At 33.8% G+C, this 27,726-nt stretch overlaps 3 long non-coding RNA genes, 8 other non-coding genes and 1 pseudogene across 12 annotated transcripts; 1 reads left to right on the forward strand and 11 right to left on the reverse strand.

Annotated features, from left to right (window-relative positions):
• Window positions 1-4,340: 4,340 nt before the first annotated feature.
• LOC113304268 lies at window positions 4,341-10,299 on the reverse strand. Its single transcript, XR_003338118.1, has 2 exons — window positions 5,800-10,299; window positions 4,341-5,374 (listed from the first exon to the last, which is right to left on the reverse strand). It is a non-coding gene; the product is annotated as an uncharacterized LOC113304268 (long non-coding RNA).
• On the reverse strand, window positions 6,946-7,041 carry LOC113307056 (annotated as a pseudogene).
• Window positions 7,670-7,735, reverse strand: LOC113307363. Its single transcript, XR_003339143.1, has one exon. It is a non-coding gene; the product is annotated as a small nucleolar RNA U49 (small nucleolar RNA).
• Window positions 8,427-8,513, reverse strand: LOC113307367. Its single transcript, XR_003339146.1, has one exon. It is a non-coding gene; the product is annotated as a small nucleolar RNA U36a (small nucleolar RNA).
• LOC113307362 lies at window positions 9,355-9,420 on the reverse strand. The gene has a single exon (XR_003339142.1). It is a non-coding gene; the product is annotated as a small nucleolar RNA U49 (small nucleolar RNA).
• LOC113307290 lies at window positions 9,714-9,826 on the reverse strand. The gene has a single exon (XR_003339083.1). It is a non-coding gene; the product is annotated as a small nucleolar RNA Z278 (small nucleolar RNA).
• LOC113307283 lies at window positions 9,893-9,982 on the reverse strand. The gene has a single exon (XR_003339077.1). It is a non-coding gene; the product is annotated as a small nucleolar RNA Z223 (small nucleolar RNA).
• On the reverse strand, window positions 10,050-10,136 carry LOC113307369. Its single transcript, XR_003339147.1, has one exon. It is a non-coding gene; the product is annotated as a small nucleolar RNA U36a (small nucleolar RNA).
• On the reverse strand, window positions 10,296-10,388 carry LOC113307057. Its single transcript, XR_003339023.1, has one exon. It is a non-coding gene; the product is annotated as a small nucleolar RNA SNORD96 family (small nucleolar RNA).
• Window positions 10,389-10,437: 49 nt separating this feature from the next.
• LOC113304270 lies at window positions 10,438-11,292 on the reverse strand. The gene is made up of 2 exons (XR_003338119.1): window positions 11,159-11,292; window positions 10,438-11,031 (listed from the first exon to the last, which is right to left on the reverse strand). It is a non-coding gene; the product is annotated as an uncharacterized LOC113304270 (long non-coding RNA).
• LOC113307361 lies at window positions 11,131-11,196 on the reverse strand. Its single transcript, XR_003339141.1, has one exon. It is a non-coding gene; the product is annotated as a small nucleolar RNA U49 (small nucleolar RNA).
• Window positions 11,293-20,781: 9,489 nt separating the features above from the next.
• On the forward strand, window positions 20,782-23,767 carry LOC113303661. Of its 2 annotated transcripts, none has more exons than XR_003337650.1 (5): window positions 20,782-20,868; window positions 21,221-21,311; window positions 21,689-21,766; window positions 21,920-22,237; window positions 23,465-23,767. It is a non-coding gene; the product is annotated as an uncharacterized LOC113303661 (long non-coding RNA). The 2 variants fall into 2 exon arrangements; XR_003337651.1 differs by lacking the exon at window positions 20,782-20,868 and adding an exon at window positions 20,911-21,025.
• Window positions 23,768-27,726: the final 3,959 nt, after the last annotated feature.

Raw genomic sequence — 27,726 nt, forward strand, 5'->3', positions numbered from 1 at the left:
TGCAAATCTGAACCAACAACAACTCTTGTTCCTATCATTCAAAATCTGTCATTTCTTGCAATAAGTTCTGAACTGCATCTCCAGATCATCTCCATATCCAATTCCAGTACTGAATCAAACGTAACAAAGAGCATCTATTTCAGTATTTCATATACGTACTGAATCAAACATAACAGGGAGCACTTCCTATCAGTATGCGATATATGTACTGAAGATTCATGAACTACAAATCAACAGTATGACAACAACATGTGACAGATCTATGAAAAATAAGAGAATCGAAAGACATATTACAGTATTTCACATAAGTACTGAAGGGTAAGACTAAAAAAGGAGCAAAAACACAGCAAATAGCATTTCCTATCAGTATTATACATACATACTCATGGATCGAACCAAAAAAATTGGAAAAACTTCAAATAAAACAAAATTAGAAGAGTTTTGTATCAGTACGACATATATGTACTGTCAATTCATACACGAAAAACAACTGTAACAAACCTAAAAACCATAAAAGCGTCAATCAAATTGATTTGATTATCAGAATACAATTAAAAAAACAAATAAAAAGAAGAAAAACCTAACAAAATAATCAAACAAGATGATTAGAACGCATACCTGGAAACATAAAACAAATATTCTCCTCGTAAATCATAACGATGCACCATCTTGTTCTTCTTCATTCAAAATAAGCTAGGTTTATGTCAATACAGGATATGCGTACTGTTGTTTCATACAAAAAAACAAATCTAAAAACAACAAAATGGAACTAGTATGATCAAATCTAATAACGAAATGAACCAAAAACGTGATTATTCATCTAGATCTAGTAAATAATCAAGAAATCAAACATGGAGATCAAAATCTTAATCAAAAACCACAATGATTAGACCAAAAAAAAAAACAGTTTGTATCAGTATGCCACATATGTACTGCTGATTCATAAACTAAAAAATAATTGTATGTAAAGAATCTATCAAAATAACATAATCGAGAGAGTCTTATTTCAGTATCGAAGATATATACTTATGAATCAAACAACAACAAGTGATAAAACTAAGAACAAAACAGAATTGAGAGCAATTTGTATCAGTATGCAACATATGTATTGTTGGATAATACCCCTGAAACAACAAACAAGCACGATTTTGATAAATAAAGAAGCGAAAACAACAAGATAATCAAATCGAAAGTTCAAATATGTTAAAAACATCATAATCTAACCAAAAAATTGAATAATTACGATCAAGATTCATAAAAAACAAACCAAAACAAAAATAAACGCAAAAAACAAATAAAAAACGAAACAATAAAGTGAAAACGTAATCAAAACGACCCGATCTTCACAGATTCAGTTGAAAAAAAAACAAACAAGAACAGCAAAAAGAGATATTACATAACATACATTTAAATCTTCAAAGAGATCTTCAAAAAAACTCTAACTCGTAATCCAAAAGAAGGAGCAAAAATTGAGCAGAAATAGAAAAGAGGAGGAGACGGAACTCAGATTTGGAAAAAATGGTGATTTTTTTTTAAAGAAATATATATGTACTATCAGGGAATGGGTAGTTTGGGTATTTTTAAAAGTGGATTATGACATCTCGCACGTGTACCGGATCAGGGGATAAATTTGGTCCAATTTCCTCTTTTTCTTTTTGTTATGGACCTCTGGTTACTGGGCTTTAGTGGGTGGACCTGCCATTAACTAAGATACCATAATAGTACCTATTGATAATTCCTATTTTCTGGAACGCCAATAATAGTTTATTTAATTTGATTAGCTTGGTCTTTTATTGCTAGTATAGTACATGCTTCTGGTATATTATACGGAATCACGTCATTGTTTTTTCTAGTAAGGACGTTCTCCAGCCCAATTTCCTGGAGGATCATAGCTGTAGATGAAAAAATTACCATCGTTATCACAAGTCACACTCGCACACCCTAGGCGAACACTATTTGTCCAAACGACCAGGGTATAATGCAAACACTCTCCTCCTTGGCATGAGTTTGAATCATAGTCATAATTAATTATCTCATCAACCCACAATTTTACAGCATCTGCTACACTAAGATCGCCAGTACTCTTTTAATTCCACACAAACAAACAACCAAATCTATACAAGTCGAATTAACAAATTAACTCATCCATAGTTTTTCATATCAAGTGGGTTTGGAAACCTCATTCAACAGCAACTTCAGCTTGGAAATATGGAACTGCTAGTCGAAATTTGTATCGCTTGGACCAGGTCTTATTTAGTTTGTTGCGTATGAAATGATCCATTGATATGTTGGATGAGTAGTTAGACATTTTAAACTTCCTTAAGAGATGTCAGTATAGGAAACACTATAAAATTGTATATTACAGCAGCCTCTTAGCAAACGCAATAATTTTTCTTTCATTCATCCACGGTTTTAACTTTGGTGTAGAAACTTGACTCTACAGTGACTTGATCTTGGAGAAATGTGCAAATGATATTTAGAATTTTCGAATCCACTGCTAGCTTGGACCGCTCATCTTTGGTTAAACGGGTAAATAAAGAAACATAATTAAGGTGTTATGATCGGCTGAGAATGCATGAGATGCACTAAAGCACATCTGTAATATGTAGTATACAACAGACTCAGTACGCTTCAAAAATAGAAATTGATGGACACATAAAATCTTAAGTTGTATATATTTATGATGGTCAGCGGAACAGGAATGCAAGGTTAGTTGCGTTCTAGACAAGCCTAGACCTGATCTGCTAGTACCTCTATAATCTACTATCAACAATAACTAAAACTGAAAACAATAGATACATGCATAGCATGCATTGCTAGAGTTGGTAAATCATATTGGTAGTTTAGATACTTATTGGATGAACCATGCCGGAAGAGCACCGCACGTCGCCTGGTGTCCGGTGCGCCCCCGGCGGCCCTTGAAAATCCGGAGGACCGAGTACTATTTCTTCTTGACCAAGTTTGTATCCTTGCATCACGGGATTTAGCTATGGTAATTGCAAGTTAGTACTCTGAAATGAATGTAAATTAGATAGTGCACGTAAATATATCTCTTTTCATCAAATATGTCTCTATATACGAAGGCTTCCCTTGTGATCTGGGATGCAGAACCCAGACCAGAGGTAACAAGGTAGATGATATAGATCGTCTTAGGCGCAAATATTCTCCAATTTTGGGGCGATTGGCTTGGCGCCTTGCATATATATCAAACAACAGCAGATGGTAGATCCTTAAAGAAACAAAAAAAAAACTTATATATTTCAGTGAAATGTTTTTCTTTCTTTTTTTTTTTTTTAGCTTTACCTACCTAGGCTGCTTCATGGAAAGACTTTGTTAAACTGGCACATCAGTGGCTGAAGCCTATGTATATTGGTAATACGCATGTGGACGGCAATATGATACCAACTACCAAGAACGTCTGCGTCCTCCGCGACTTGTTCTATAAATTATCTTTCAAGAAAAAAACGTATACAGAAAGACTTGCTCAATGTGTATTCTTATGTAGAAAAACTTTGCAAACTTTAAATCATCTACAAAGTCCTAATCTCGATACAATGGAATTTGGCCGTATTTATGAGTAGTAAATTCACGAGCATATGGGAAAAATTCACGAGCATATGAAGTTACTACTCATATGGGAATTTGGCCGTATTTATGAGTAGTAACTTCGATTACCCAAAAAAATAAATAAAAAAAAAACATCAGTTGCAAAACGACGTAAGAAAAACAAAAACCAATTGATAAGGTTGGTGTCACCCGACGATTAATGGATAGTAAGGCACCCTGAGCCTGGCCACATTTAGGTTTGCATTGGAGTCTCATAGACGAGTACCCCAGCACAGAATGCTACCCGTAACTCACCTCATACACATGCATATACGAGTTGGATGGCCGAGACCCAGACCTAGGGAAGTATTTCCAAGGGTAATCAAGGTTTCCATGCCTTGCCAATTGGCGATAGCATGTCTCCAAGTCTTTCCTTATAAACTATATTATAAGTCTTGAAATAACCGATGTGGGATTATTAATTTGCAAATTGTGCCTAAAAAAGGAAAGGAAATAGGGGCCTGAACTTGAAAAGACGGGCCGTAACTAAATCTGTATGACCCTTAACTAAGACCCCCACCAAAAAAGCTCAGGACTTATTAGGCCTGCACACGGTGCGGTTATGTTCGGTTATAGTTAAAACCGTTGACGGAACCGTATATACAGCGGTTATGAGAATCAAAATTGTAACCGAACCGTTCCCTCTTCGGTGCGGTTTTAAACCGACATGAATCTACTCGGTTACGGTGCGGTTGTCATCGGTTTATACCGACGGAAAAATTGTGAACAAAAAAAGAAGTACAAACATTAGAACCATTAAAATGAAGTGATTTTCTTACATTACATTCAAGTGATTTCCAAACACATTCAACAATTGAACCATTAAAATGAAGAAACAAAGTTTTATCCAACAAACTTTGGAAAGAAAAACACCGAGTAAGTCAAATTAAGTTCCCTAATTCCACTGCAACCTTCAAGCTTCCATCCTCAAAAAATCATAACTAGTTAATTGATCATGATTCCCCTTAACAGATCCACCATATCATACTATCTCTGAAAACTCTTTATCTCCCATCAACGTAACCATACCTTCTTTCTCTCTTCATATAATAACAGATCCATTTCCTGTAAAAAAGTACAAACATAACATGATACTTCAAAAAAAAAAACAGAAAGAAAGAAAGAAATTTAGATCCAATCAATCTCTAATTTCCCTAATCAAAAAAAGCGGTGGTGCTGGTGATGGTGGTGTAGCAGGCGGTGGTGCTGATGATGGTGGTGTAGGAGGCGGTTTTGAAACCATGATGCTGCAGGTGGTTGGTACACAAGAAAAAGAATCAATCAAAGAAGAAAAAAAAGAAGAAGTTGGTGATTGGAGTGATGATCTTGATCTTATATGGTAGTCGTGACTGTAAGTAAAAGAAGGAAAAAAAAAAGAGAAAGAGGCAGGTTCTTTGAAGAAGATAAAAGAGAGTCGGAGAGAGTTGGTGAGCGAGTGTTAGTCTAGGGTTAGGTTAGTTGCTTATATACAATAAATGAAGGGTTAGGATTAAAATGATTTATAAAATCAATGGTTATAGATATATTCGGTTTTTCGGTGCGGTTATGGGTAAAACCGTTGACCGAACCGTAAATCTAACGGTTATTAAAATGAAAACCGTGACCGATCGTTGGATCATCGGTTCTGTGCGGTTACGGTTCGGTTATTGCGGTTACGGTACGGTTTGCGGTTTCGGTGCAGCCCTAGGCCTTATAAAGACGAGGAAGGCTAGATAACCCACCACCACCATCAATTCACCTCCATGGTCAACTTGGTTGGAGTAACACTCTGTTACAAAAAAAAAATCAAAATTAAAATGAAACCAAAATTACCCATGAGCTAATTGTAGGTTAGCACGACAACTTGTTCAATTCATGTAGTAGTGCGTTGTTGGAGCTTAGCTTGATAGACTTCCAACTAGTTAATGTAATACTCTCTAATATACGTGTAAAAAAAAAAGAAAAAAAAAATTTATACAATTCTTCCATTTCCGAAACAAAATTGAAAAATCACAAGTTTGCTGCTGCCGTTGAGTTTGTTCATACTCACAGAGATATTTCCTCACCTAATTTGGTACTCTTTTTCAGAGATATCATCATACAACATACAAGCACTAACATTCAACTCCTAAACAGGACCCAATTCTACATGATAAATACAGTTAACTTCCCACAAGGCAAAAGAATCTATAAAAAATAAGCAACCGAACGTACCTTGGGCCGGAGGTAAGTACGCATGCTATACCATTAGGTGCTCTACATGAGACACCTTCTGAACAAACTCGTACAAAGTTTTAGTATGACCCTCTGCAAAGTTGAATCGAATACCGGCTTCAACTAAACAAGGAAAGCTATCAACAGTGAATTACTCTGGAAAATGATCAAACCATGTCAGGGACAATAGAATTAGTGCATCAGTTAACATTCACTATTCATTCTCTTACAAAACCTCTTATTAATTAAGCTGAGGTGATGGGAAAAGTTAAGCACCTACAAAAACTAGAGAAAAATCAGAAGACTAGAAATAAAATATCCTCAAATTCCCTTCCCAAATCATACACAGCAGAAAGAAACGAAACAACAACCAACTAATCTCCTTAGATTTGAAATCATAATATCATAATCAAATAAATACAAAACAAACTGCTGTTTGATGCTGCATAAGAGTCATACTCCTATCTTTTGGGTTCGCTCCCTCATCGGGATTAATCACAGAACCACAAATCAAGATACAAATTGAAAATCGAAGGAGAAACCTTAACTAATACAGTGTTGTTAATAAACTCCGTTCTCGTTTTCTCATTAACGAAAGAAGAAGCTCATCATGCCACACAAGCACAAACTCTATGAGTTGTTTCAGTTTCCATGTCCACCAGTTATCCGAACACACCAGTTAACAGGACAAGGAGAATAGTTGAAATGAAAACTTAACAGGAGTGAATTAAACAATTACCATTACGGAAAAGAGAGGAAAAAAATAGTGATAAATGACATAATTGCCTCAGTTAGATCCAGTATTGTCATCCACAAATAGTTTCCCCGGTTCTCCCTGTAAACAGGGGGTCTCAGTTCCACTACATCTCAACAAAATTGCATAACATCATCATAGGCTTTTCAATCAACTAATTACACGCATCTACATGAAGATACACAAGAATTTTCTAAAATAGGCATAAAGCTATGTAATGATCATCACAGCAGAATTTCACAATTAATTCAACAACATTAACTAAAAAAAGTATCTAACCCTAAATTGTTTAGTCTATGAATAATGGCTCAAATCAAGAAATTCAACCATTTTTACCTTTTTATAGACTAAAACATAAAATCAAGAATATGAACAAAAGAATTAATACCTAAAATCCTCAGAATTGCAGAATTATGTCACCAAGGCGTTGTTAAGCCATTCAGTCCCGAAAGATGGTGTTGTTTATAATTCGATATCCTCATAGGCTATATATACCTAAACATGTGATTAAATTACTGAATAAATGTATGTCTCATGAATATGAGACCACCAGAGATGGAGATCTTTCGACCATCAACATCTCAGATTTTTTTATGAATTGCCAAAATCTCCCCTGCCGATATCATACAAGTCCCTATTCAAAAATCAGATACCAGAAACATACACATTAAGATGGGAAGAACATCATCACGCACAGTGAATGCAAACATCAATTTAGTGATTTACAATAACTTCAATCCTGATCTGTGCTGCTGATTTTGTTCATACTCACAAAGCATGACGGGTATATCCTCTCACCTGATTTGGTGGTACTCTTTTCCAGAAAATCGTTATAAAACTAAAACAATGAAAACCCTAAAAAGGATCAAAGCACAGAATTTCTATTTACAAATCACAGCTAAAGAAAATTAGAAAAAGAATTAGAAGATACATACCCTCAGATTCCCTTTCCAAATATTACACGCAGCAGGAAGAAACGAAACAACCACCACCGCCAATACTAATCTAATGAGGTTGGACTTGCAATGATCTGAAATCAGAAGAATTCTTTGGAAATTCTTAATCAAACAGATCAAAATCAATCGAATCTCTTGGTTTAATAGGAAAAAACGAAATCAAACTGCCGTGTTTAGGAGTGTCATACGGCACTTCCCATCTTTTGGGTTCGCTTCCTCATCGGGATTAACAAATCAAAATACAAAAAATACAATGAAGCAGAAAAAAAAAATGTATCAAAAAAATTGAAGGAAATTGAACTTATAATCAAACAGGTTGAAAATGTATCCAGACTTCAATAGGAAGAAAATAAATCTGCATGGTGGTGCATTTAAAAGTGTCATACAGCCATTCTGTCCCGAAACCATTCTGTCCCGAAAGATGGTTTCTAATAATCAAACAGATCTCAAATTACAAGTTTCAATAGAAATACCTTGAAACAAATCATACTGCTGCGTTTAAGAAATCGGACGAGAAGTCAAGAAAACTAAGAAAATGAAAATGTAGCTGTCAATAGACCCCATTCTCATTATCGAAAGAAGAAGTTCATGCCACACAAGCACACATTATGGGTTGTTTCAGTTTCATGTCCACCAGTTATCCGAACACACATCAGTTAAAGGACAAAAACTTGATACTAGTGAACTAAAAATTACTGATGTAACAAAAACTTGAGAGGAATAAACTAAAAAATAAATAGAAAGTATTACAGGCAAAACTCGGTATGAATCAGTATGAAAAATGCCATAGGCTGCTCAAGAATTTCCTGAAGCAGAACTGGCATAGTGTAATGATCATCACAGCTGAATTTCACAATTAATATAATAACATTAACTAAATAAAATATCGAACACTAAATGGTTTAGTCTATCAATAATGGCTCATATCAAGAAATTCAACCATTTTTACCTTTTTAGCTTCATAGATTACTCTCAGAAGCACGGGTATTTTGTAATCATTGCCATTTATGATCATATAGACTAAAATGTGTACTCATAACTAACACACAAATAAGCAAGAATTAACAATGTAGCTAGAATTTTTGAAGATAAAACCATCAAATAAGCCAGCAGGATAGTTAGGAAGTAAGTTACTGGTCCCAATAAAATCAAGATTGTAATCGACATTACAATTAAAATTAAGAAGTTGAATACCATGCAGTTTGTACAAAGCCTCGGGTTTTCTTTACGACGTTTGCAAATGGAATTTACAAACATAATACAAACTTAAAAGGCTAGCTCCGATCTATGAAAGAGAGAATTTTTGCCTAAATCTTCCCCACCGATATCATACAAGTGCCAACTCCCCCGCCGATAACAAGTCCCTAACCAGATCACTAAAAATCAGATGCACCAGAAACATACACATTAAGATGGGAGGAATACCATCTCGCGCGGTGAATACAAACATCAATATACAGTAACTTCAATGTTGAAACTCACAGAGCATGATGGTATGTCCTCTCACCTAATTTCGTACTCATTTCCAGCGATATCATCATATACAACAATAAAACTCTTAAACAATACCAAATTAAGATAATACAGAATAAATACAAATCCTATCAAAAGAAAACTAGAGAAAATTCACAAGAAATAGAGATAGAAATACCCTCAGATTCCCGTTCCAAATCATACACACAGCAGAAAGAATCAAAACAACCACCACCGCCAATACTAATCTAAGGAAATTGGACCTACAATGATCTGATATCAAAAGAATTCTTTGGAAATTCTTAATCAAACAGATCAAAAACAGTTTGAATTTCAATAGAAGTTTCTTGGTTTAATAGGAAGAAATGAAATCAAACTGCTGTATTTAAGAGTGTCATACGACACTTCCTATCTTTTGGGTTCGCTTCCTCATCGGATTGAGGTGAAGAATTTTGACTCAGAAAATTTAATGCTGTTGTCAAATATTAAACTCCGGTCTCGTTAATTACAAAAGAAAAAGCTTCTGCAAGACAACACAAACTCTATGGGGCGTTAGAGTCTTCATGTCCACCACTTAACCAAACACACCAGTTAACAGGACATGGTAATAGTAAGAAGTTGAAAACATGGTACAGGAGTAAACTAAACAATTACCAAGACGTACCAAAAACTCTGCCGAAAAAAAAAGTATCTCAGGCCAAATCAGAAAGAAAAATGAGAAATGCCATAATGCCTCAGTTCGATCCATTATTCTCATACGAATATAGTTTCCCCAAGGGTTCTCCCTGTAAACAGGGTCTCAGTTCCACTACATCTAAAGTAATTGGATAACATCATCATAGGCTGCTCAATTAACATTGTCATAAATCTCTATAAAAAACTCATACACATCTATGAAAAGAAAAACAAAACTAGGCTCAGACATATTTCAGCTCTCTCTATCAAGAATTTTCTGAAGCAGAACTGGCTTAAAGCTGTGTAATGATCGTCACAGCCAAATTTCACAATTAATTCAATAACATAACCGAATAAAATACCCATAATTACATGGTTTAGTCTATCAATAATGGCTCATATCAAGAAATTCAACCACTTGTACCATTTTAGCTTCATAGACTACTCTCAGAAGCGCGGGTATTTCATAATCATTGTCATTTATGATCCTAGGCTAAAAAAAAACATGTACTCATAATCTAACACAAATTCAGATTCAATAGTTTTTTAGAGGCAAAACAATCGAAATGAGCAAATACCATGCACTTTGTTAATGGTTCCCAATATATAAGAATGTAAACAAAGAAATTAAAACCTACAAGCCTCATAATTGCAGAATCATGTCACCAAGGCGTTAAGCCATTCAGTCCCGAAAGATGGTGTTCTTTATGATTCAATATCCTCATAGGCTATATATACAAACCATGTAACCATGTAACTAAATTACTGAATAAATGTATGTCTCATGGCCAGTCCCAAGAGGTAATGGCCACAACGCAGCTCCCCAAGGCAATGGAATATGAGACCCCCCGAGACGGAGATCTTTCGACCATCAACATCTCAGGCTTTTTCTACGACGTTTACAAACGGATTTTACAAACATAAAAGGTTTGCTCCGATATATGAAAGAGAGAATTTTTGCCAAAATCCCCCGCGCCGATATCATATCATAGAAGTCCTAAACAAAAATCAGATACCACTAGAAAAATACACATTAAGATGGGAGGACTATCATCACGTGCGGTGAATACAAACATCAATTTACAATAACTTAAATTCTTTTTATGCTGCTGCTGATTTTGTTCATACTCACAGAACATGATGGTATTTCCTCTCATCTAATTTGGTACTCCTTTCCAGAGATATCATCATAAAACAACGAAAACCCTAAACAGATCAAAGCACAGAATTTCTATTTACAAATCACAGCAAAAGAAAATTAGAGAAAAATTATAATTACCCTCATATTCCCTTTCCAAATCATACACACAGCAGAAAGAATCGAAACAACCACCACCGCCAGTACTAATATAAGGAGATTGGACTTGCAATGATCTGAAATCGAAAGAATTCTTTGGAAATCCTTAATCAAACAGAGCAAAATCGGTCTGAATCTCAATAGAAGTTTCTTGGTTTAATAGGAAGAAACGAAATCAAACTGCTGGGTTTAAGAGTGTCATACGGCACTTCCTATCTTTTGGGTTCGCTTCCTCATCGGGATTCATCATCCAACCTCAAATCAAAAAAACATCGAACAAACAGAATAAAAATCAAAAGAGAACGAAGAAGAAGAAGAAATTAGGTTTTCTAGAGTCGGAAGAGAGAGGGGAACTGGCATTTGTTGGAGAAGTAAAGGGGAATTTATATGAGACAAACAACACAAAACCCTAACATTGAGGTCTTTGGGCTGCTAATGCGTACCATTTTGCTTGGGGTGCACCAACCCAAAGTCAAATGCTTTTTTTATCCTATATACATATTGGTACATCCCAATTAACAGTCTCATCTTTCGGTCCTGTTGTTCTGGAAAATAATTTTTTTGAAATTCCCAAGGCATGTTTCTATCAATGCCGGCAGGATGCAGCCATGTGAAATCAAAGTTACATCCGGAAAAGATTCAACATAAAAGATATATTTGTTGTTAACACGAAGACTCAGAGACATCTCTTTAGTCACTATGGACACTCATCTCAACCAAAAATTTTGAACCCAACATTCATACTTTTGATCTCTCCAAAATGATAAAGATTTCTATAAATCATTTTCAAACTAATCAATTAACATAACTAATTATTATGAACCACTAAACATGATTAATGGGTTAGATTAGGAATTAGTGAAAATACATGAATATGGGATGACCTTGATTTACTATTTGAATCTCGTTTTTGTCTTTTTCCTATATCTCCCAATTAATATAAACATCCCCAATCGCGCGTTCCTATTAAACCTAAACATATAATACTCTCCTCTCTGCTTTTGTCCCCCGTATAAAAAAACAAAGAAAGACTTAGATCTGTCTTGCTCAGGTATGGTTCTTTTGGACCAGATCCGAGCAAGGATTCATTTTTTCAAAAGTTTTTGTTAGTAGGTAATTGAATAATATGTTTGTACATCGTTTTTGGTGTCGTTTGACATATTTCTTTTCCGTTTTGAGGCGAGTTTCCTTCGTCGTTGTGGGGCGAGTTCTTCAAATTTTAATGGCTGGTTCGTGGCTTGTTATTCTCGATTCAAAAACATTGACAATTCATCACAACATCGCTTTGAATCGGCATCCGTGTTCGTGTGGATTGACAAGTTTATGGGCAAAGTACTCATTTGTTTTATGAGCATCTTATCGAAGAATAATACAATCAGATTAAATGGTCGGAATTTGTTTCTGGATATACCATCATCTCTCCCTTATACATAAAAAAATGGATATCTTTGCAGTTTATTTCTCTTTCTCTTCGCGATCTACTTGTAATTGATGTCCTTATTTGTATTAGGGTTTTGATTATCAAGTATTTTGATGTTTTTATTATTCTTGTAAGCGAAAATGTAATCACTATTTTGATTTGAAAATGAATTGAAACATGTTAATTGTCCAAAAAAACAAAAAAAAAAACCTAAACATATAAAAGATAAAAAAAAATCCTAACTCTATTTCAATTCGTCACCCTTCTCATCCTCTCTGAATGTTAATCGTTTCTTCTCAACCTTTCATTTTGTTTATCGAGACTTATCATATTCTATTAGTACTCTTTTTTGTGTATGAAAATATGGTCAGCTTGATTGAAATCAGCGAAAAAAAATAGGTTTGTAGAACCACTGATGGATAGGTATTCTTAATTTCTTAACTGTAAACTTGTTCTTTGAACCTATTACGATTAGGGAATTAATAAATCCTAATAATTAAAATAAATATTACATGTGTTGTTAAGGTTAGGTTTGTAACTGTAATTTAAATATGGAGTTGACTCTCATAAAATCTAATCGTAAATTTATTGAGTTACATCATTTTCTCAAGTTTATTAAATGGCTTTATGTTCGGTTTTCCCCAAAAAGCGCGCCCAACTGTAACTGGTTTATAGTTGGATTTTCCAATTTTATCCAGTTACAGTTAGGTTCGACTAAGACCAAACCAACGTATAAAAAAAAATTCAATCGTAACTAGTTCACAGTTGGGTTAATCCCTATTTTACCCAATTACGGTTGGGTTTTGACTAAGCCAAACCTAACCGTAAAACAAAAAATTTAACCCTAACTGATTTATGATTTGGTTTTCCCCCAAGTTTACCTAGTTACGGTTAGGAGTTAACCATCACCTAAGTGTAAATTTGTATTACGGTTGGCTACGTAAGAAAAACACAATTGTAAATCGGTGTGGAAAGATAAAAATTTCAATCTTTGATTGGGTGAATCCAATCTTCATCTTGAGGTATGTAAAATTGGTTCTATCATATAAGGGTTCACCCAGGTAAAATCACTTAATTTTTTTAGGTGAAACAAAATCTTGGATTTTGAAATAAATCTCTTTCCTCCAAATATTAAAAATACTAACTTTAATTTTGTCTCTCTAGCTATATGTCAAAATCATTATCTAATTTAGACTTAGATTATCTAACATAATCAAACAAGAGCAGTTTAGCCATTATGATTTTTTTTTTAGATAAGAGCTATTGACTTTGAAAAAGCGGGGGTCTAACAACCACACCCAATATTTCTCTTAGCACTCTGTATGGACTAACTCCAATATACTTTTAAGAGAATCAACTAGACAGTCAGACTCAATCTTAAGAAAAGTACATCCAAGAATTATATCTCAATTTCTTAATTCAATCTGCAATCAAACAAATAGGAATTTGCGAGCCCGATTGAATATAAGAAATAACTTGGACGGTATCAAAAACCAATATTCAAGTGTCAATCAATTTAATCAACAACCAAAGGTTGGATTTACAATTGATTGAACGTACGCACAACCTGTGATATTTCAAATATACCTAGAATACAAAACAAAGCTAGGCTAAGTTAGGGTAGATAAAGAGCGGCCAAGATTTGTCTAGGAGGGATAAATCTATGGCCGAGGTTTTTTCAACTAACCATTGTAAATAATTTATTAATTAGTGTCCTATTAATTGCTCGTGACGAATGATTAATTAATTTTTCATGATAAATGTCCATTTAATGAATCTAATAAATACATATTTTATTAACAGATAAGTTTATTACAAACTATATATATATATATTGATCGGTAAAGAATTTGGTGCTGGCGAATTTCGAACTCAGGTAACTGGTATCATTACCCGATGACTTTACCAATGTACTACAGTGACGCCGGTTATAAACTATATTAATAATTTTTAATGGTGGCAGTGAAAGAAACAGTGGGTGGTGAAAACAGTGGCGGGTATTTGTGAGTGGTGGAGGTGGTAACATAAATGGTGGTGGAAAAAATAGTGGGCTTGGATGGCTTTTACGTATGGTGGTGGGTGTTAGTGAATAGTAGTGGACAATAATTGGTTTGCGCTTTAACAGCGATGACGGTTCTTACAAAGTGGTGGAGGTGGAAACATTAGTGTTTTTCAGGTGTGGAACCAAGCCCAATTGTCATTTTTTTGACTTTTTATCATAAGATGGGTTACTAAGTCCATTTTTCACTCATATCCAATTTGCTAAGAATTTTTGCTTCCCCTTCTTCAAAATCTGGCTCCGCCTAGGGATGTAAAACGTGCCGGCCCGGCACAGCCCAGCCCACGAAGTCAGGTGTTTAGCGTGCTGCGTGTTGTGCTGGATTGGGCCAGAGATTCAGATGTGATGTGTTGTGTTGTGCTGTGATAAATGGCATGTCGTGCTGTGCCAGAAAAATAAACGTGATGTTCCATGTTGTATTGTGCTAGCACACTTATTTTATGGTTTCCAAAATAAATATTTTTGAGATATTTTAGTTAATACATGTATTATTACAAAAATAAATTAGCATAACGAAAATAAAATGTCAGGAATTGGCTAAAACAATGATTCTTTTGTGAAATATGCATCAAATGTGATGTATTATGTAGTATTTTACGCATGACGTGGCGTGCTTTCTTCGCGTGTCGTGTTGTGTTGCGCCGTTGTGCCTATTTGTCTGGCACATCACAATACATTAAACAAACGTGTTGTGCCCGTGCTGGACTGGTCATGTGCTGTACTCGAATTTTAACATGTTGTGTTGTGCCATAAACGTGCTGGTCCGTTCCAATTTACACCCTCCGCCCCTTGGTGGTGGTGATGAAAGAAATTGAGGAGGTGGGTCCTGGTAAGTCGTGGTGGACAATATTAGTTATGTGTCATTAAAACACGAATAATATTGTATTGTGATAGATGTTGGTTGTTTTTACCACGATTTGATAAAAGTAGGTATCATATATTTCAAAGACGATATGAAATCATATATGATAAAATTATCATGACCGCTGGATCACCCAAATGACACCTATTTACAATAAAAGAACATGGTCATATAGACCCCTGTTATCTTTGGTACCAGATCATGTATATCATGGGTAATGCTAAAAAAAATTGATTTCAATCAAAAGAGAATATAACACGAAAAAAATATAATGGGTTAAATTAATTGACCTGAATTTTTTGAATTTAAACCTTATACGTGGCGTTTGTGACTGAAAACTAGAATATTAAAAATGGCTATTAAAAATCATATTAATAATTTTTAATGGTGGTAGTGAAAGAAGAAGTGGGTGGTGGAAACAATGGCGGGTATTTGCAAGTGGTGGAGGTGGTAACATTACTGGTGGTGGAAAAAATAGTGGGTGTGGATGGTTTTTACGTACGGTGGTGGATGTTAGTGAATAGTAATGGGCAATAATAGTTTTTTGTCTTTACAAAACGAGAAACATTGTATTGTGATAGATGTAGTTAGATGTTTTTCGCACAACTGGTAAGGACAAGACACAAAATGTTAAGGAGGATACTAAATCATATAAGACAATATGATCATGACCGCTGGATCACCCAAATGGGATCCCAGCTATATATAGTACCCGATCGAGAAAATCACGTTTTTTAGTATTAAAATAAAATTGATTACAATTTCAGAATACAAAAAAAAAAAGTTTGGACAAGTTAGGCTAGATAAAGAACGATCAAATTTATACTCGCAGAACATAAATTTACCGCATAAATGATCACGTTTAATTAAAATTTGATAATAAATGTTTAATTGTATTTCATAATTAATGTTTCTTTAATTGAATATATTTTTGTTGATGCACAATAAATTTATTTGGTTTTAGCCATATCAATAAGCATTAATGGTGGTTGTGATGGTGGGCAATGGTGGGGATAATGGTGGTGGGTATTGGTGAGACTGGTGGAGTGGTGACTATAATGTGATGGTGGAAGAAATAGTGGTAGTAGAGTGAGAAAATTGGTCCTAAGATATGTAAATTAAGCACTAATGGTAGTTGTGATGGTGGGTGGTGGTCGTGGATCGGCGGTGGGGATAATGGTGGTGGGTATTGACTGGTGGAATGGTGACGATAATGTGGTGGTGGAAGAATTAGTGGTAGTAGGGTGAGAAAAGATGTCCTAAGATAGGTAAATTACTTGGTCACCGTTGGTTAATTTTTCTTTGTTTAGTTTTAATTTGATTTTACTTTTCAAATTACTTTTAAAAAAAAAATTAAAACAGTTTTTAAATGTCAAATTTTTCCAAAATAGATGTTGTGATTTTAAGATTTGCCGGGTAGAGAGCAGGAAGAAAAATGAAACCTATAAAAAATATTGACCAAGCACAAGGCTACGCGCAAATTAATTGTAATTGGTTCAGTTTCTCACATGTTTCTTTATTCCCCTTCTTTGTCATGGATTCTGTTTTTGTCATTATTTCTGCCCTACTTAATGGGATTATGCAAGGCTCCGCGTAAATTAATGGTAATAGATTCAGTTTCTCACATCTCTCTTTATTCCCCTTTTTTTTTTCATGATTTCTGTTTTTATCATTTCTCCCCAAGTTCGTGTAATTATGCATGTTTGAGAAATAGTTCATGATAATAGGTAAAGAGACAAGAAAAAAATGGATCAATATTTAAATATTATTATAATTTTTAGGAAAATGAATAAACACAAATCTATATAAATTTGGAACCCAACAATTTATATCAAAGAGAAAAATTAAATTCTAATGCTAACAGATTTTGCAAGATCAATCTAATTGATTTTAAAGTAATTTTAGGTGTTTTTAATTTTGTTACAATCTTGGTGAATTACCTTTAATGATATTTTTATGAAGTAATGAACGAAGTAATGTTCTATTTCCCATAGGATTTGATATAACAGATTAACTATGTTTGTCCCAAAGGGTTATATGACTTACATACACAATATTAAATGATTCAAGGATAAGGATTATTAACCAATTCCTCAAAACATTTAAACCTGGATCGATCGGTTCGACTCTTCTCAGATAATCACGACATGCATGAATCGATGAAAAACCAATCTGTCTTACACAGAAAAGTCTATTGAATAGATAAATCTGTCTCCCACAGATGTACCTATGAGTTTTGTTCCGTATTTTGATAAATCAAGATGAACATGAACCAATTGATAAACCAAACTTATATTCTCGAAGAACAGCCTAGTAATATCAATCACCTCACAATAATCTTAATCATATGGTAGCGAAACAAGATATTGTGGAATCACAAACAATGAGACGAAGGTGTTTGTGACTACTTTTTTATCTTGCTTATCGGAGATTAAATCTCGAGCAAATCTTAGAGAAGATAGTACTCAATCACGATAGAAAACAACAAGATCAGAATATTCAACTGCAGATAAAATAGTTGGGTCTTGCTTCAAAATCCCAATGAATTCTTCAAGTCGTTAACCTACAGGGTTTTGAAAAAATCTAAGGTTAAAGGAAAATCGACTCTAGTCGCAATTAGTATTACACATGAGGTGTGAGGATTAGGTTTCCCAGTTGCTAGAGTTCTCCCTTATATACTCTTCAAATCAAGGTTATAAATCAATGTTACCTTGGTAACAAAGCATTCAATATTCACCGTTAGATGAAAACCTAATTTGACTCAAGCTAATATCTTTCAAATGTTAGATTGAACTTAGCTTGTTACACACAAATGAAAAGTGACTTCATTTAGATATGAGTAACCGTGCCTAAACATGTGCACTTTGTTGGCTCAACAATAATTAATCGAAGTTAGCCATATGAACACTTTCATATCAACCATATTCATCTTAACCATAACTAGATCAAATGACTCAAATGAAACTAGTTCTAGAGTTGTTCAATTGTTTATATTCACATAGAAGTATACAAAACACAATTAAAGCAAAGTATATTTTGATTCACTCGAATCAATTCATGAACATTATAGCCACGGTTTGCAAAAGATTGTATTCCTTATTATATAAATGTATTAGTTCATGAACAAACCGATTTTAGAACATAACCTACTCTAGAATGAAAACGGGTATGCATACCTAAGTGGCCGGACTAAGTTTGGGTTCTCCAGTATGTGAACAGGTACGCATACCTTCCAAACTCAGTTGAATTTCTGTAACTTGAAACTCACGCCAGTACGCATACCGGTATGCATACTAAGTTCCCAGACTTTCATTAACCAACCAGTACACACACGGGTATGCATACTATGGTTCTCGGACTTGGAATAACTTGCAACAGTTAGCATACAAGTACGCATACTGTGCTATATCCAATCATGGTCAATTGTTTTAAACTCCCATTTTAATCATTGAAACATTCTTAGAAGACGACAATAGCTGTCTCACACAAACTATTGGCTTCAAATCAATTTTCAAGTGATCGAATGATCAATACGAAACATTCCGAGTCTACATCAAATGACTGTCTCACACAAATCATGTAAGATGTTACAAGGCGATTTGCAAATGATCATCTTTTGATTTTCGTCAAGAATATAAGATGAAGTTGGTTAAAGCGAAAGCTTACCAACACATATTTCGAGAAATATGTAAGCGAATTAAACTCAACTCGACATATCAAATGTGTATAATCGAAGTCAATATAGCTATACGGCTTTTGTCTTAAATAGGAGATAGAGTAGATAGACTTTTGAGTGATAGATGATTTCAAGTATCCACATACCTTTTGTCGATAAAGTTCCACAAGCTCCCCTTAGTAGTTCTTCGTCATCAATCGATGAACGCCGTGAAGTCTAATGCTCAACTACACTTTCTATCCTAATCCGAGACTTAGATATAAGTATACTAGAAAGCAAGACTTATAATTTTGGTATCTAAACTTGACAAACAAGCTTGAGATAGCAACGCTTGCGAGTTCGACCGAGCAATGATCTAACAATCTCCTCTTTTGTCAATTTTAGTGACAAAACTATCAATATATATGGATTACAAAATAAATAAACTTTGTAGCTTCTCATACAAATGCTTGATTTCCTTGGTTCTTAAACATTACTCGAAATCTTCGTCACTTCCAAGTACTCCAGTGATTTTGAACGTGTTCAACTCAGCATCATAGTTGTCGAAGATCCGTAGCTATAACAATGAGAAAACAATAGTTCTCAATCATTGTAATATAGTGTCACAGTATTATTGTTGGAACAATTTCCGATTTCACACCTGCAAAACAGAGAGTAAGACACAAACAAAGTGAAGGCTGAGTCACGACCAGATCGCTCTCTTTAGAACGTTTCGTGGCTATGCCTTGAATTTTGTGCAAGCAGTTCTTTTCCGTCACAACGCCCCCAAGATAAAACAGCCGAGAAAAACTCTCTTTCGATCTCTCATGCACACATTGAGAAATCGATCACTTTTACTCTCTTTGTTCTTTCTCAATATTTTTGGTCTCTTGATTCTCAGAAAAACAATAGTGTAAAAACTTGTATCTTCTTTCTGTTCTCAAAACTGTTTTTATAACCTGGCAGTCAATGAAGATTAATGGAGAATAAATTGGATTAATTGCTGCAATTAAAATTACATTCGAAACAGTCAAAAAAACGGGCAAATAAATCATGGCATAATTAGCGCAATTAAAACATAATTAAGTGCAGTAAAAAACGGTTTGAAAAAATCTTTTAAAAACAGCAAAAAAACTTTCCAAATTCAAGATACCTCCCAAGACCCCGCTCCCGGACTAATGTTATATATATATATAATCTATATTATAAGGGACAATGGTGTTTTTCCATATGGACAGCCCTTTACATTTCAGACACATAAAGGACGGTTCAGATTGAGTCATATGTTTTTGTTTTTCAATTTACATTTTTATCATATAAAGAAGGGTTAAGATTGAGACATTGATTTAATATTTTCAATCTACATTTCCAAGGATCCAGATCGAGCCACATATTTCAATCTCCACTTCACCCTCCCAGTGTCATTTATTTGAAGTTATTCTTCACATTCAATGTGAAACCGTTTCTTTTATTGTAAATTAAACTCCCTCTTAATTCATGCTTCAAAAAAAAATTGATTCTTTTCTTTCATCTTTTTCATTTTTTTTCTTCTTCTTCATCGTCTTTTTTTTCATCAAAAAATAAATAAATCAAAAGATCTTTTTATGCCCATAATATTTCAATTTCTCCATGTGTAAAATATTTCTACCAAAGAAGATCTCTTCATCATCCACTGGATATTGAAAAGACGGTTTGTTATTATATTTGTTCTCTTATAGTTTGTATTTTTTTTATAGTTTATCAATTTTCATCTAAATTTCTTTTCATCCAATTGGTATTTTTAAATCTGGGTTATTGAGAAATGTTTCAGATTTTTTTTTTGTGGTTTTAGGGTTAATTTGTGTAAAGATTAGATTAACGCTCATTTGATTCATCAAATGGTTTTAAAGAGCAGTAGCTGCAGCGTTTTCGACTTAACGTTTGTATTTCTCTCTGCTCTCTGAATTAGAATTTCATTTTTAAATTTTGTATGGTGAATATTTTTATTTTCCTCCAATTAATTTTATTTTAGATTATTAAGTTTTGCTTGAATTTGATTTTGTGCATCCCAATTCCTCTTAACAAGAATTATAAAGGTTGATTATTTTTCAAGTTCTATATTTTATTGTTAATCCTGTAAATTTACTTTTTGGTATGATTTCCAAGTCTCACTTGAATTGTTGATACGTGAGCACTACCGGTTGAATTAGCTTTTAGTTCATCATACTTGTTTTTTTGTTTATAGCAATCTTTCCGGCTTTAGCTAACCCAAAATTTTTCACTTTTTGTAGACTTCGAATATGGTCAAATTGAAATTGATTCTACGAACCAAATACCGATAAATAGACATTTTATGTATCCAACTGCAAAAATCATTTTAAGGTATTGTATTATAATGTGAATAATTATAGAGGCGATCCAACTGGTAGATTAGGTTCTTTGAATTTCTTATTTCGATTGAACAAAAATGACGTTTCAAACATTTATAAATTAGTCTTACTTTGTTGTCCTTCGTTTACTTTGGTACTCTTGGATTTACAACCTTTGGTCCATTTTTGTTGTATTGGTAAGTTGGAGTCTTTTGGCTGTTTTTCTTTTTTTGTATTTGTTGTTCTCGTGGGTATGTGATGATTTTAGTCCTTTTTTTTACTTGAGTTAGATCTGTTTTAATTTTTGAATTTTAGGTTAGTTTATAAAATATTTTAAAATCTTGCCTTTGCATTTTGCTCTATTATCATTCCAATTTTTCAAATTTGCAGGTTCATCGAAACCTTTTCGGAGATGAAATACCACCTAAAGCAAGGGAGAAGGGACACATGTTGGTTTTCTCTGTCGAGGTAAATACCAATATTTGATTATATACATTGAGGTTTGGTAAAAATCTTTTCATTACGTATTAATTCCGGATGAATTTAGCACTGCTAGAGTCCATTGTATCAATGTTCACGAAGTATAATATAGGATGACGTTCTTATTAACATGTTATTTAGGGGGTTTGCGCAAGGTCATATTCGTTGCTAGATATATATAAGGTCGGGTGGAAGGTTTATTCGCGTTTCTGTGCTGTTGGTCTCACTACAAGCTACTTTTGGACCCTTAATACCAATATTTGAGCTTGGATGAAGTATAAAAGTTCACTATTTTTTTCCAGGGACCTACTATATGTTCAGTTCGTACAATTCTCAATAAGTTTTAAGCTCAGTTTTCTATAACACCACAGAGGTTGGAGAAAATGTAAATTATCAATTATGTGAATGCTTTGACAGAAAGTCTACAGATGTTGACAGGAACAAGGAGGTTGTAGAATTGTAAGTTTTCTCATATCATTTGGCTCTTTTAACTTTTTATGCATGTACTTCGAAATAAGATATTTTGTTATTAGAGATCCAACACCCAACACATTGGTTCTTGCAACAGTCTCTATATTTCAATTTTGACAAGATAACTGAAAGTCAGAGTTTGTGTTATTAGTATGTTACCTGATAATTATACCGATATCAGTCTGTGAAATCTGTTTGTAGGGAATTCGTTGAAAAAGGAAAAGCTAGAAAATATTTTATGAAAAATATGTTGGTAGTGTCCAATAGTAACATAGAATATGAATTGCGATTGTGGTGCCGAACGTCGGTTGGTTCAATAAAAATTCAATTTTGTTAAGGAATAAAATCAGTAATCAGTTGCTTGATGATTTATGTTCACGGTAAAATGATGGATGAAAAAAATAGATGGTGGCATGTGTCGTGTTAATTAATGAGACTATAACTAAATCTTACATCTCTTTCCAATATCGTACTTAGTTCCCTACCCTTTTTTTATTCTGAAGTTCCTATGATTCAATCGGGATAAGATCATGTTGATTTAGTGTGCCACTTTCTTATAGATTAGTCGTTTGAAATCAATTATATAGAGTAATTTATTTTTAATATTTGTTCTTATTTTTATTAGTGACTAATAATAATAATAATAATAATAAATTTTTTATTATTATACAAAGCTTTTGGTTGGTAACCTAGCAACAAGCTGGGCTCCAACACCTTTTTGAATAGCAACGCCTAATCTATGAAAAATAAAGCTACCAAAACCACTACTAGCGTCATTACTAACTAAACAATTCTTCAGACGCTTGAAAAAACACAAAGTATCCTCACCCAACTCTCCTAGAGTAGAGAAAGCCAAAACACTCAATCCATTGCCATGTGAAATACACTTGTCCAAGTACTTAGAGTGTTTACGTGATATTGTAACAAATACACCTTTTTGATATTATAACAAATTAGAAAGCATGTACGATAGCCATGAAGAATTTCCTTAGGCACAATCTTTCCTTATAAAAGTTATTTTGTAACACTATTTCATAATGAATATGGATATGCAACTGGAGAAAGTTTGGAACACCAACAACACTACCATCTTATATTAAAAATTAATTTCTCTTGCATTTGGTCGTTGCAGCAGTCTCACTCTTTTAAATAAGCTATTAAAGTTCATGTCTTTTTAATATAATGTGGAACTGATATTTTTCTCAATTTATACAGGTGAACTATTGGAACTCATGCTTTTGCAACTAATTTTTTCCGTTTGATCGTTGGCATGTTGATCTCGATGAAAGATTTTCCTAACAACAATTTGGCCTCATGTAGTCATCAAGCATCAATGTTCCTTTCAAGGTTATGTACAAAATGGTGTGTGTACATGTATTCTCTTTGATTTCTGAAGTAAGTTGGATGTTAATCTTATATTTTTGTATGCATAAAAAAATTTGAAAAAGCGTGCATGGAACCGCGACATGTTGGATTTTGGGAGCATGAACACCAGCATATGCATCACCTCTTATATTCTTTTTCTCCATGTATGCAATTTTAGAACTTCTGTTCCAAAGTTTCAAAGAACTTTGTAACGGTATTGGAATAGTATGGGGTAGTAGTCAAGTAAAAATTGTTGTCGTTCAATTTTAATGTTTCCATATTTTACAAATATTTACGTAAAATTCCACAATTCCACCATTTATTAGAGCTTTACATATTTTTGGTTAATTATTAGTTTAAAAATATGCATTGAAAACAAATTTAATTAAGTATGCTTCATCTAGGAAAAAATGACACAATGTAATAACACTGGAGTTAGATGTAACAGGACATATGTCGAAATAAGATAAGAAACAATCGTTCGGAAACACCGAGAACAAATTAAATCCCGTGCCGTCATATCCTAGTAATATATATGCACAATCAGTAGGGGAGGGATTCGATCCTGAGACCTAACCCTCCAGGCCCAAAATGCTTAACCACTGGGCCAAGCTCGAATTGTTGATATAAATGTATAAAAGAATTATTTTAAAACATATATCCCAACAATCCCCCACTTATATTTTTAAAATCATTGAGCAAGATTCGTATAGTTATGTGCATAAGAAAATGTATCTTTCAATTTTAAACCTTTACATAGTATTAAATTCTCTGAACTCTGTCACAGAGTGAACACATGTCTTTGAAATCTATGGAGAGAACATATTACTTAACACACACACAACTATACTAAGAGTAAAGTCTTAAATTCCTGCACATTACGGCCCTGTGCTTATCCCAGTTTCAATGAATATTCTAGAGAACTTCCCATGTTCTCATAGAAAGCGGCTACACTTTCTCATTCACATAGGTGAGTCTATCATAGGTACTCCTGTAGCTTGGTACCCCACTCTATACAGAGCTATAAACTTCATTAAGAGTTAAAAAACTCAACCTTAACCCGCTTCAGGATATCATGCCATGGGAAAGGTGCATGATTCTATCTCTATATCATTCGTGAATCGTTATTACCTTTGAACCTATTTCTAGGTGGGTATCCATCACAAAATGATTCAACTTCTAGTGGGAAAAAGTCCCATCACAATCCTAGCTCTTTTACTATGTCTGAGTTCAATTTCAGCGTCTCTAGTCTCTGCAGTTCTAGGTTCTTCTATTCTAAGTTCAAAACTTGTACTAGGTAGAGAACCCCCACTATTTCTAGATTTAAAAGGAAATCTATCTTCAAAGAAATCAGCATCAATAGATTCAATAATAACTTTATTATTTAGATCAAAAAATCTATAAGCTTTACTGTTTTGAGCATACCCAACAAAAACACATTCATAAGCTTTACTAGCTAGCTTTGATATTTTAGGATCAGGAATACGAACATAAGCCAAACAACCCCATACTTTAAAATAAGATACATTTGGCTTTCTGTTTTTCCAAAGTTCATAAGTTGAAATTTTAGTTTTTGAATTTGTCACACGATTCAAAACATAGCAAACAGTCAGCAAAATTTCTCCCCACCAATGAGGGGCAGCACCAGAACTCAGCAAACATGCAGTCACAAGAGTAGTAAATGTACGATTCTTTCTTTCAGCTTTTCCATTCATTCCAGGGTTATACGAAGCAGTTTTTCATGTATAATTCCAGAAGATTCATAAATTTCAGTGAACGTTTTAGAATCATATTCGGTTCCTCTATCACTACGAAATCTCTTAATTTTCCTACCAAATTGATTTATAATTTCAGCGATAAAAACCTTAAATTTTTCAATAGCTTCATTCTTATGACTTAGCAAGTAAACATAGGTATAATTAGAATAATCATCAATAAAAGTCATGACATATCTCTTTCCATTTCTAATTAATATACCTTCACATTCACACAAATCAGAATGCACTAACTCCAATGGTTCAGATTCTCTAATAACAAATTTATGGGAACTCTTGGTTATCTTAGCTTGACTACAAGATTCACATTTTTCAAAATCATGTATGGATAGTTTTGGAATAATACCTTTTTTGCTCATGGTATCTACTGATCTACTATTCACATGACAAAGTCTAGCATGCCAAACATTAAAAGTACACACCATATAAGAAGAAGATGCAATTTTATTCATTTCAACATTAAGCTTAAAGGTTATTTTGTTTTTGGTACTCAGGTTTTGTCCAACTTTTGAGTTTGGTCTAACATTTGTCCAGCTTGGTGTTTGGTACTTGGAAAAGACGTTGACTAGCGTTGACTCAGTTAATTTTTGACTTCCGTTTAGTAATAATTAAAAATATTATATAAAATATAATTACTATACAAGTTTACTGTTATATCCTTCTACTTTACAAATATTGACAAAAAAGTATCATGTTTGGAAAACCTTCTTCTCCATCTCTTGATCTTTGTCACTGTCCGTCACCTGCACCACCACTATTCAACCAACTTCATTTTATAACCCTGAATCCCGAAACTGATCGAAGTTGATAGTCCCATTATTTGTAATCATGTAAGTTTTTCTTGTAACAGATAACATCAAGACTTAGTTTAATCCCAATCTGCAATAACTCATGTCTTAGCCCTTTTTACATGAACCACATGCTCAACAAAACCCATTGTACTCTAAAAACAACACAAATCTGCAGAAACCCATTGTTCTGATTCTGTTTATGATTCTTAATTGAACTGACTAGAGAGATGAGTTCAAATGCAGAAGATTACTAAGTTTACAAGTATACCCACTGAGTTGACCCTGATCTATCATGTTCTTCCCCAATTCCATTTCCCCAAACTTGATTTCAGATTCACCACCAGATTCTCAATTTCAGTAAACCACCTTAATTTTTCAAGAACCCTAATTCAGGGAAATCCCCAGATTAAATCATAGAAACCCTAATTAATCAATTGATTCGATTCAAGTTCAAAACAAAAATTCGCACACAAATTAACGCAAACCCACATCTCGAATTGAGTCAATTTATTCAAATCATAAAAGAAAAAGAAACTTAAATACACTGAATTCGGAAGCTCCAGTGGATTTCAAATTAAACCCAATTCACCTCTTCTTATATTCAATCAATCACCTCAAAATCAGAATGAATAAATAAAATAAAATCAAAACAATTGATCTCATGAGGAACTGAAGAATCCTAACTTAAAAATATTCACAAATTGAATCAAAAGAAATCATCAATTCTTACAATTACCCATTTCATGATTTGGATGTCTTCTTCTTCTTCCTATTGTTGTGGACTATCTCTTCATCCACTGCTTCAACTCATCATGCAGCGACAGTTTAAGAAAACCCAAACTCTTCTTCCTCACCAACAAAACCCTAGAATCATAATATATGTATCAAAACAGTACCACCAACAACTAAAACAATACCATCATTCACTAACCCTCTTATCGATTTCATTATCGATTAAACTAAAACCATCAGATCCGTCACTTCGAGAATCATCTATTTTTCTTACAGTTTCTAAAAGAAAGAGACAGGACCACAAAATATGTGGGAGTATACTTCTTGGTCCATATTAATAAAATATAAGGGTATAATAATAATTACCCATAATAATTAAATTTTATTTAAATTTATTCATAAATACTAAACGGAAGTCGAGTTTCTAAAGAGTCATCGATAGTCAACGTCTTTTCCAAGTACCAAACACCAAGCTGGACAAATGTTATACCAAACTCAAAAATTGGACAAAACTTGAGTACCAAAAACAAAATAACCCTAAGCTTAAACATTCCATCAGAAGTATAACCTTTTCCTACAAACACTCTGTTTTTAGTAATTGTGTAAACATCAGATCCAATAGTTTGATACAGCCCAGCCTTGTTGAGAAGATAGCAGGAAACAAGATTCTTTCTCATTTCTGGAGTGTGGAGGATATCTTTCAGCATAATTTTCTTCCCAGAGGTAAACTTCAGTTCTACCGTACCAGAACCTTTCACAATAGTGGTATGGGAGTCTCCCAACAACACTTTCTTATCCTTGATTTCTGCATATC

This window comes from Papaver somniferum, chromosome 8, assembly GCF_003573695.1.
Source record: "Papaver somniferum cultivar HN1 chromosome 8, ASM357369v1, whole genome shotgun sequence".
NCBI classification, from domain to species: Eukaryota; Viridiplantae; Streptophyta; class Magnoliopsida; order Ranunculales; family Papaveraceae; genus Papaver; species Papaver somniferum.